Here is a 10,062-nt window from a genome sequence, read left to right on the forward strand (position 1 = left end):
GAAGTCGGCCTGGGAGCTGAATCCTCGGGCCGCTTCGTGTGCCATCTCGTTTCCCGGGAGAGACGAGTGAGCTGGTGTCCATATCAAACGGATATGTCGTGAGGGCAGGATTGGTTTGCTTTGAATTATCTTGGCTGCAGCTTTGGACATTCTTCCTCGTAAATAATTTCGTAGTGCGGTCTTGGAGTCGGAGGTAATGGTCGTGGCCGACGTGCCTGGGGAAGAGGTAGCCATCGCTCTCTGGGCAGACACAGGTATACTAGTGAGAGCAAAAAAAAAGTTACATTTCACTGCTTTATTTGTTCAAAACTATGCTATAAACTTGAAATTGTCCAATTAAAATTTTTAGAACAGCACTTTTAAATAACCGCTGAAAAATAATCATTTATGTAGCATTGTGTATACCTTTATCGCGCACAATGACGGCATGACTGGAAACCTCCGGGAGGAATGCAGCGGTATTATGTTTACTCTATTTCTGTCTTCCGCGGTGTCTGTCGTCACCTTCTATTCATTTCGGCGTTGTTAAACGCGGAATTTAAATCGCGCTCGTGAGAAGCCTGCCTAATTAAAAGGCCGTTGTCGAAAAAGATTAGCCTACCTAGACCACATACGAATAAATGCCTGGCCCGTCCATCCTAGCTTTTCAGCAAACAAAAGGTTTTGTTTAACAAGTTTTATTGCGAGTTAGAAAAGACCGATAATAAGTTTTGCCCTTTCTTATAGGAGGAAAGCGCGATAAAACTAATTATTACCTCACAGAAGTACACACCCGTCCACAGAAATAAGTGTTATCACGTGGAAGCATAGCACACGCTATTCAACTAAAACACGAAAGCGACAATTCAGCTATTGTTTCGCGCTATATTGTTCCCCAACCCTCCGCAAGGTCTCAGTGGCTGTGGTATTGTGCTGAAACTGCTGCTGAGCCCAAGGACGCGGGTTCGATTTTCGGCCGCGGAGGCCGCTGTTCTGATGGAGGTGAAAGCAAAAGCGCCCGTGTGTTCGAGATTTCGGCGCACGTTAAAGATCTCCAGGTGGTCAAAATTAATCCGGAGCCCTCCAATTCCGCGCGCCTCATCGCCTGTGCAGCGTCTGCGTGTTAAACCTCATGACCAATCATGTTGTTCCGCAGATCTTTGCATCACGAACTGCGGAAATATTTCCCTTCCGCAGGTGTTTGCAGAACGAAATGCGAGAAAATTTCGCTTCGGTTAGCGAATTGATATCCGTGCATGCTCCCTGCGATTTATGAGCTTTCTAGGCAGTTTTCGGAGCTTCCAGAAACTCGTCTATATTTAGCCACTCCAAAATTTCCGGACACAGAGGCTGCAGCGCTTCGTTTGACACTGACGCAACAGACAGCATATCCTGTACCTTGTTAGGATTACCGCTGTCTGGATTATAACAAATCAATTGCTGGGAAGGGACTGCGGCCCACATTAATCGAATTGCGATAAAAGCTTGGCTAGCTTACGCTTTTCTTGAACAGCCTCAAGTATACTGAAGGTAGGCAATGATATGCCCATGAAATGTTGTAGAATAAAGTTCTAAGGGACCTAAATGATGGAGGGACAAAGAAACTATCGCTCCAAAGATTGACAACTAGAGTACTGCTCAAACAGTCGGAAAACTCAGGAATTGTCACCTTGGAAAAAAGACCTGCACCCTTCACACTCTTTGTTGTTTCTGTGTGCATCCAAGATGTTTGGTTGTTTTATGGCCTGTCTCAGCTAAAAACATATGGCAAAATGCTCCGCAGTTATGAGTGTTGTGGCCAGGGCAGCAGTTTGATGAGGTGTCATGCCTTCCGAATTTTTTCCCCACCCCAAGGTGCAGGATGTATGTGTACATGCCTCCATTACATTCTGGCGTCGATGGTATTGGCATGGCTTTTTCCGTGACATAACTACTTGCGGCACAAGACTCGGCCAAATGAAAGACGGCGCTTGTTCGGGACACTGTCCCAAGCAAGGCTTTCAAGAATTCGAGCAGCGATCTGCGTGCCCAGCCCCTCGATACCATCTAAGAGGCATGGCTTAGTGGCGTCGTTCCTGCTGGCTAAGAAACAGCGAATGCTACCCAATTTCCCGATCTGGCAAGCCTGCGGTGATAGTTAAAAGCAACCTCCGAATAAAACTCTTCGCGCGCTTGCAGGATAAATCCTAAAAAAAAAATCTAGCCGCATGTTTTTATAGTCGCTTGAACAGCATGTTACAACCCTGCGCAAAACTGCTTTCACCCATCCCTGGGCACATAGGAGGATTTTAGCATTTTAGAAGCCCCAACCTTGCCACCAGCCCACCGCCATGCTTTCCAGACTAGCCATAGCAATTTATATTTAAACAACGCACGCTAACATCAGTCAGTCGTTCTGGGCTCCACTGACACACCCGCCCACGGGGATGCGGTAGTTTGTAAGGTCATTCTTTCAAGACAGTTGCCATAAGCCTTCATGGAGAAGCGTTTGGTATATTTGTCCGTGCTGTGACCAGGGGTCGTATTGGCTCCGACGTTGTTTAATATTGCTCTCACCCCACTGGTATGACGCCTTTATCACGTACGTAATGTTGAATTTCTAGTGTACGCCGATGACATTCCCATGTGGAACACTGGCCATCACCTGTCAACTCGGGCGACTACCCTGCAATCTGCCCTCAATGTCGCTGCTGTCTTGGCTTCTTCAGTGGGCTTTCAGCTTTCTGCAAGCATAACCTCGTGCATGTCCGTTGCAAATTACCAGGGCCGCTAGAACCTTGCCGCTTGTCCCATTCGGCTAGAATTGCTGGACAGCTCACACAGAGCCCGACGACTAAGGTTTGGGGTTGATGGTACGCTAGCCAGAAACGGCAATCGCCTGGCTTGCTCAGGCTTAAGACCAAGCCTGCCAGACACTAGCGCTAGTTCGTCGTGTCGCTCCCTAAGCTGCTCACATATAGCATAAGATGTAAGTGATGGCGGCCTTGCAACCACACCTTGTTTAGTCAGCCCACTTTTTCAGCCTTCGACGAGAAGCCAACATGACCTGCCGCAAGCCGTCAATAGATCTCGATGCTATGAGAGAAAAAATCACTGGCATCTTCTTGGGTCACTGCGACAGCGCTTCTACAGGAACATACATCATTGAATACATTTTACGAAGTTGTGCACAAGAGTTGTGAAGCTCGCGAATTAAAAGTTGTGTACTGTCATTCCACGTGGGCACACATAACTTACGTGCTCTCTCGTACTGTAACATGCATTTCCGCAACGAATTCTAGCCGGTCTTAGCCTGACCCAAAGTAAAGTCCCCCTCCCTCCCCCCCTGTTTCTTGGCAGTTCGTACCGATATCCACAGTCCAGTAATTCTGCACTTCAACACACATTGCCAAATAGATCTACGCATAGGACGCGGGTTCGACTCCCGGCCCTGGCGGCCGCTTTTCTGATGGAGGCGAAAAGCGGGAACGCCAGTGTGTTCGAGATTTCGGCACGCGTTAAAGGTCCACAAGCGGTCAAATTTAATCCGGAGCCCTCCACTACGGCGTGCCTCATCGCCTGAGAAGCGTCGGTGCGTTAAACCCCACAATCAATCAAATCAGATCAACGCATCTCCCACCCGGCTTCACCGCAATACATGCCGACAAAACAATTCTCGACACTGCGGGTGCCACCGCGCTTTACCTTACCACCTATCTATCCCTTTCAGCAAGAACCTTCTTCATCGTTATAAGAGTAACATGTCGAAGTTGGAGAGGCCCTTCCTTAAATACTCATGGTCATAGATTCAACAAAAATAGGGCTAAAAGGTCTAAGCATAATACATAACCTTATTAGAAATTGTGGAATAAAAAAAGTGAATCGTTCTCCTTAGGCGCTTGAAGTGATGTTTCTTTGGTTCTATATACCTACTTTTTAAACAATATTTTTTCATGTTATCTAGGTCAGAGACTTGGGATTACTTGGTAGTGAATTTTTTACGCGGTGAAATTCGGCTCCAGTGAGCGCTTCGCACTAAAGAACGTACAGTCAATGGGCATCTCCACTTAACTCTCAGCGCGAAGTGCCCGGAACACAGCTTGACATTTCTTTTTCGCATGCCTTGCCATGAAAATTATTGGCAACCGAGGGCAGTTTCCGGGAAGAGGGTTAGTAGTTCAGACATTCTGCGAATGGAGGGAGGGATTACTTCCTGAACTGGTAAGTAGTCGTACTGAGTGATGACAAGCAATTCGAGGTTTACTTCGTGGAGTGCGTGGAGTGACTCCGTCGTCTGTGAGCGAAACTAGGGACGCCCGGCGACCAAATGACTAACGAAGCCGGGGACGCGAAGTAGTATTCCCGCACATAGATGGCAGCATGCGTTGCAGATGCAGGGCGGCCGCATCTAAGGCACGCTTCGAAGCGGCTGAAGCTCGAATAGCGAAGTTTTTAACCATGAGAAACGCGTTCGTCCAGTAATCCAGGCACATATCTATTTACAAAATACCCACAAGAAATAAACTACCTATTTCTTCGCGCGGTGTTCTGTTCATTGCCTTGCATATTATTTGTATAATTTAAAATATAGAAAAGTGCGTACACTTCCCACGAACGGAAACCATACGTGGGGCGGGCAGCGTACGTGACAGCGAAATTTGGGTTCATAACGCTGCGGAAAGGGATTATTGTAATAGGGAATTCAATGCGAAGACAAGATATCCTTTTCGTGGAACGATTTCGTCTGCATGATCTAATAATGGTGGAGTGGGATTAACGATAAACGTGACTCCCATTGAAAAGAACTCAGAGGGGTCAGCGTGAAAATTTCGCGTGCAGTAGCGGGGCCAAGTGAGGGAGCATCCTCTTGCAAGCGGGCTCCGTGAGTGCGAATTCCTCACATAACGCGCAAACGAAGCGGGAAAGTCAACCTGCTGGATGTGACGCCGTGTAGGTGTTAGCCACTTGTCGCCGTTTTCAGATAAAACCGTTCTTGTGCACAGCTTGGAAACGGTATGGTTACACTGTTATCACTTGTACATCGCCTAAAAAGCTAAAGCTTTTCTTGGGCTCGCTCGGTCGCACTCTGTGCGCGGGTGTGTGTGCGTCTTTCTGCCGAAACGATTTGGCGCGACATTCAAACGAGTGCTGTTTAACACTTTCATTACCGCGGAAAAATCGGTTGTTTTTGGGTGTTCAAGGAAATATTTTTTTCTTCCCACAGAAAATGGCTGATGCTGAAGTGTAAGATACGAAATCATAGAGAAAGAGTTGGGCTTTCTGACAGTGATAATTTCAAACAACAGACTTATTTTAATTTCAGCGATTTAATTTTAAGCTGCCGGAACAACACGATCTACTATCCACATTGGGTTCACATTATTACAGTTTGGTAAGCCCTTTTCACGCAAAGATGACATGTCGCGCCACTAACGACCGCTCCTGTTCGGCCAATGCCACCACGCTCCGGCTGCTCCTGCTGTCGCGCTCTGTTTGGGTTCTTATTCTTCCGGTCGCTTGCTTTCCTGCGGCGGGCTCAGAAAGTAACAAAGCGTAAAAGAACCGCTATAGTTTGTTTTCACTGTCAATGGTTCCGCTTAGCTAGAGTCCATACTGCGCGGAAACCGGGTGTTTCAGCGATAATTGATGGAAACCTCTAAACAAGGGAAACCTAGCTCTATAGTTGGTGACAGCTTAACTCTGCAGCGGCTTTTTGGACATCAAAGGGATTTTGAGTCAATCCGCAACCAGTGGCGTCTCGCCGTTTGTGTGACGCCTGCGACGTACGTTTGAGAGAACTACTTCCAATATGGCCGCGCTCGCTTGCCAACCGCTGCTGCATCGTCCAGCGACAACGAGGTTGCCGAGAACCAAAAGCTCTGTATGCGATTTGCGTTAGGAATGTGCTGTAGTGCACCAAGAAGCCGCTAATCGTCGTCAGTCCCGTCACGTGTGTGTCGTGCCGCGTCATGGTTTGTACGGGAGGAAATAGTGGTGGGCCGTTTTCATACGGAACGTCGTCACGGAACTTGATCTGAGAGCGTCGAAGCTGCATCTGTAGCTGGTGTGATTGCGGAAATTGTGTAGGTGCAACGCAACCTCTGTGAGGAAATCATACGATATCCTTTCGGATACGACAGTAGCGGTGACAAGTTGCAAGCGTTCTAGTTTCCTGTTGTGGACGTAGGCTGCGCCCGATGTTGAGCCTGCATGGCCTCCGCGATCGGCTGCCGGCGGCGCGCCGTTAGATTATTTGCCGTGAGTGAAAAAGTCACGGCTTTCCGCAATGCGTTTCACACCGCTATTGACTCTACATGTGTATTTTTTCGAAAGGCTGTTTCTGAATTTCTAGATTCGCGGGGTAATTTTCTGCACATAATTTGTTGGCATGACATATTAAGGGCATTATGTTTTTCGGTGAGCAGTTAAGGTGATCACTAACATCTGTATGCACAACATCGGCTGTAAGTAAGTTGTTCGGGATATTAGTGAATAAACACATCAAGTGGAGAACTACCAATCGTAACTCGGGTAAAGATTGTTATGGCATTGCTTAGACCACGTCCATCTATGATAGACTGGAAGTCTCTCCGTGCGTTCGTATATGCAAGCATGCATGCCAATAAACGGCACCAGCACGTTTACCCTGCCTATTGCGGAAGAAATACCGATAACCATTTGGACAGTATACACTTCTGATGCTGAAGTATACCACGTCTCTGTTAATAGTAATAGTATCGCGGTAAAAGTTGTGCCAAACGTTTCAAGTAGTGTTGCCATGTCATCTACTTTATCTGTCAAAGACCGCACGTTTCAAGGAGAAAAAATTACGCCCACCTCCCCTCTCGGGAACCCTGGTGTGATGCGACGCTGAAGGGGGTTCCATTGGCGTCGCATCAAGCAATCGTCGGGTACGGCAAGAGAGCAAGCGCAAGCGCCAGCGCGGACGACCGTCGACTGAGAGACCGGCCGGACCGTGGTTCTCCGCTTCTATGCGCAGCGCGCCCGAAGGAGAGGAGACCGCGGAGAGAGAGAGAGTACTGCACATGCGCACAGTGCGCAGCCGCGCGCAGCGCGACCGCAGATGTTGGGAGAGAGTGTTCGCTATCGGAGAGAGGAGAGGAGGCGAGCGGAGGAGAGACGCAGCTGTGCGGACGCGGACGACGGACGCACGCAGGACAGGGCCGCCGGCAAGAGATGCTCCTCTCAGCATCGCATCTAAAAAGGAAACGACATAGGGGGTATTTTCGTGTTTACTAATGGTTGGATTTCGGTCGGTTGAATTCTCATAATTTGGTTCTTGCTCGGAACGCACGAAATATGCGTTCCGTGCGTTCCAAACAACATGTACGAGATTTTCAGAAATAAAACCGGAAAACGTGTTGTGTTTTGGAACCATGCGTGACTACAAAAAAGCATACTGCTGTGCAATGAATTCACTTATGCGTCACCCAGGGCGTAATCTACGTCGAAAATTCAAAGGCACCAGTAACTACTTCTACCTTTCTCCTGCATTGGTGTGCGATAACTTTTTTTTTAAACGTCGCACACAGGCTACACATGCCGAGTTTTCGTCCTCTGCGCCCGGCCGCGCCAGGGAAAACGATGATGATGATGCTGCTTAGTGGCTTCCCCTTTGTAACGGGGTGGCGTTGCACAGCGGCCTTAGTCGCAACGCCATTGTACAATCACCTCGCCAAAAAAATGCAAACAAAATAAATAAAAAATAATGTCAATATAAAAAGAAAGTAAAAAAATACTTTTAAGAAATTTTTTTGCTAGTCTGACTTCTTTGTTCGCACGTCTTCCCAGATTGTTCCACAAACATTCTAACCTTCTTTTACTAACCTCTACTGCTGTCCAATTCACTTTTCCGCTAACCTTAAAGCCAAGGGCTTCCGGAAGCTGGATGGCTCCATCGCTGAGGACTGGACGGATTCTTTTGCACTCCGTTACAATATGTCGCATGGTTTCTGGCCCATTTCCGCAGCCTGCGCATAGTTCTTCCTGTGCCGGCTCGCGGATGAGCGTTTTTGTCCGCATGATGATGATGATGATTAGTGGCTTTCCCTTTGAATCGGGGCGTCGGTTGTCAGCAACCGACTTGCCTGTTTTATTACGTTTACTTGCCCTACTCCCAGCTAACCTATAGATTTGCTTCCTCCCTCCCATCTCTCCCTCTTTTCTGTTTTAAACTCAACGCCCCCACCCCCCTTTTTTCTCCCCTCGCTGTTGTAAATTCTCGTCCGCATGATTACTCCGCCTGCGTACCCATCCCTTCCCTACTTTTCCTCCACCACCACTCCAGTCGCCTCTTCGTCACCTCTATGGCCTTGAAGTTGAGGTTCCCCCTCGCCCCAAATCCCAAAGCCTCCGCCAGCGTCGTTTCCCCCTCACCCCGCGGTGGCCGTATCTCTGTGCAGCTCCTGACAATATGGTCTATAGTTTCCCGATCACTGCCGCAACATGCACACGTTTCATCCTGCTGCCTGTAGCTACCCGTGTATGCCCGGTTTCTCAGGCACCCTGCCCGTCCCTCGAAGAGCAACGCACTGCCTCTCGTATTGCCATACAATCCCTCCTTCTTAATTTCCCGTTTCTCTGCCCTATAAGTCTCCAGGGTTTTTTCCGCTTCCATTCTCTGTGCCCACTTCGTCGCCTCTGCTGCCTTTACCTGCTTTTTAACTGTTGTGTAAACCCCGCTTTCCCCTACCGACTTTCCGTACCGCTTGGTCAGCTGTCTGGTCCTCCGTCTCCACCGCGTGTCCACGCTCCTCAAATACAGGTACTTAAACACCCTCGCAGCCCATTTTTCGTCCTCCATGTCACGAAGTCGCTCCTCAAACTTTATCTTGCTCTGCGCCTCCCTCGCCTCGAAAGACGACCAGCCCATATCCCCTTGTACCGCTTCATTTGTAGTTTTACTGTGGGCCCCTAGGGCCAATCTGCCTACCGCCCTCTGATTTACTTCCAGGCCCGCTTGGGTCTCTGGCTTCATGCACAGAACCGAATTAGCGAAAGTTAATCCTGGTACCATGACCCCTTTCCAGACTCCCCTTACCACCTCGTATTTGCTGTATCCCCAGAGGGCTCTATGCTTCATTATAGCCGCGTTCCGTCTTCCTTTCGTCATAAGGTGAGCCTCATGCGCCTGCGTGTAATCTTCACTGTTGTTCAGCCATACTCCTAAATATTTATACTCTTTCACCAATGGTATTTCTACTTGCTGCACTGATACTGTTTTGTGCTCCTCGCCGTCATTAAAGACCATGATCCCCGATTTTTCTCTGCTAAAGGATAGCCCTAGGTGCGTCGCTTCTTCACCGCATATATCCATCAAGCCCTGCATACTTATCCGGTTGTCCGCCATCAACAATATGTCGTCTGCATACATTAGTCCCGGAACCCGTTGTTCCACCACCTGCCCGTTTTTCATGTAGGATAAGTCGAACCCCATCGTGCTGACTTCTAGCTTCCTTTCTAACCCCGTCATGTAGATCATGAACAGCAGCGGAGAGAGAGGACATCCTTGTTTCAAACCCTTGTAGGTGTATACAGGCCTATTGTATGTTACCCCCTCCCACACTATTTGCACTTGGTTCTCCCGGTATAGCTCCCTGAGTAAGCTAATGAATTCTGCCCCAACTCCCTCGTCCTCCAGGATACTCCAAAGCCGCTCCCTGTCTACATCATCATACGCCGCTTTAATGTCCAGAAAGGCTAACCACAAAGGTCGGTTTTGCGTCTTCGCCACCTCTATGCATTGGCTTACCACGAATAAGTTGTCTTCTAGTCTTCTGTCCTTTCGAAACCCATTTTGAAGCTCCCCTAATATCCTATTTTCTTCCACCCACTGCTCTAGTTCGAACTTCACTGCCTGCATTGCTAACCTGTACAGCACTGACGTGACGGTTACTGGCCTATACGAGCTTGGGTTTGTCCTGAGTCCTTTGCCCTTGTACACTAAGTTCATCCTGCTCATTTGCCACGCGGCCGGAATTGCCTTTTCTTATATCCTTGTTCGGATGGCTTGCAGTAGCTTTCCCTTGCTCTTTGGTCCTAACTGGTTAATCAACTCCATCGGTATCCCATCCGTGCCTGCCG

This window comes from Haemaphysalis longicornis, unplaced genomic scaffold (assembly GCF_048455015.1).
Source record: "Haemaphysalis longicornis isolate Haplotype H1 unplaced genomic scaffold, Haemaphysalis longicornis Haplotype H1 scaffold_7, whole genome shotgun sequence".
NCBI classification, from domain to species: Eukaryota; Metazoa; Arthropoda; class Arachnida; order Ixodida; family Ixodidae; genus Haemaphysalis; species Haemaphysalis longicornis.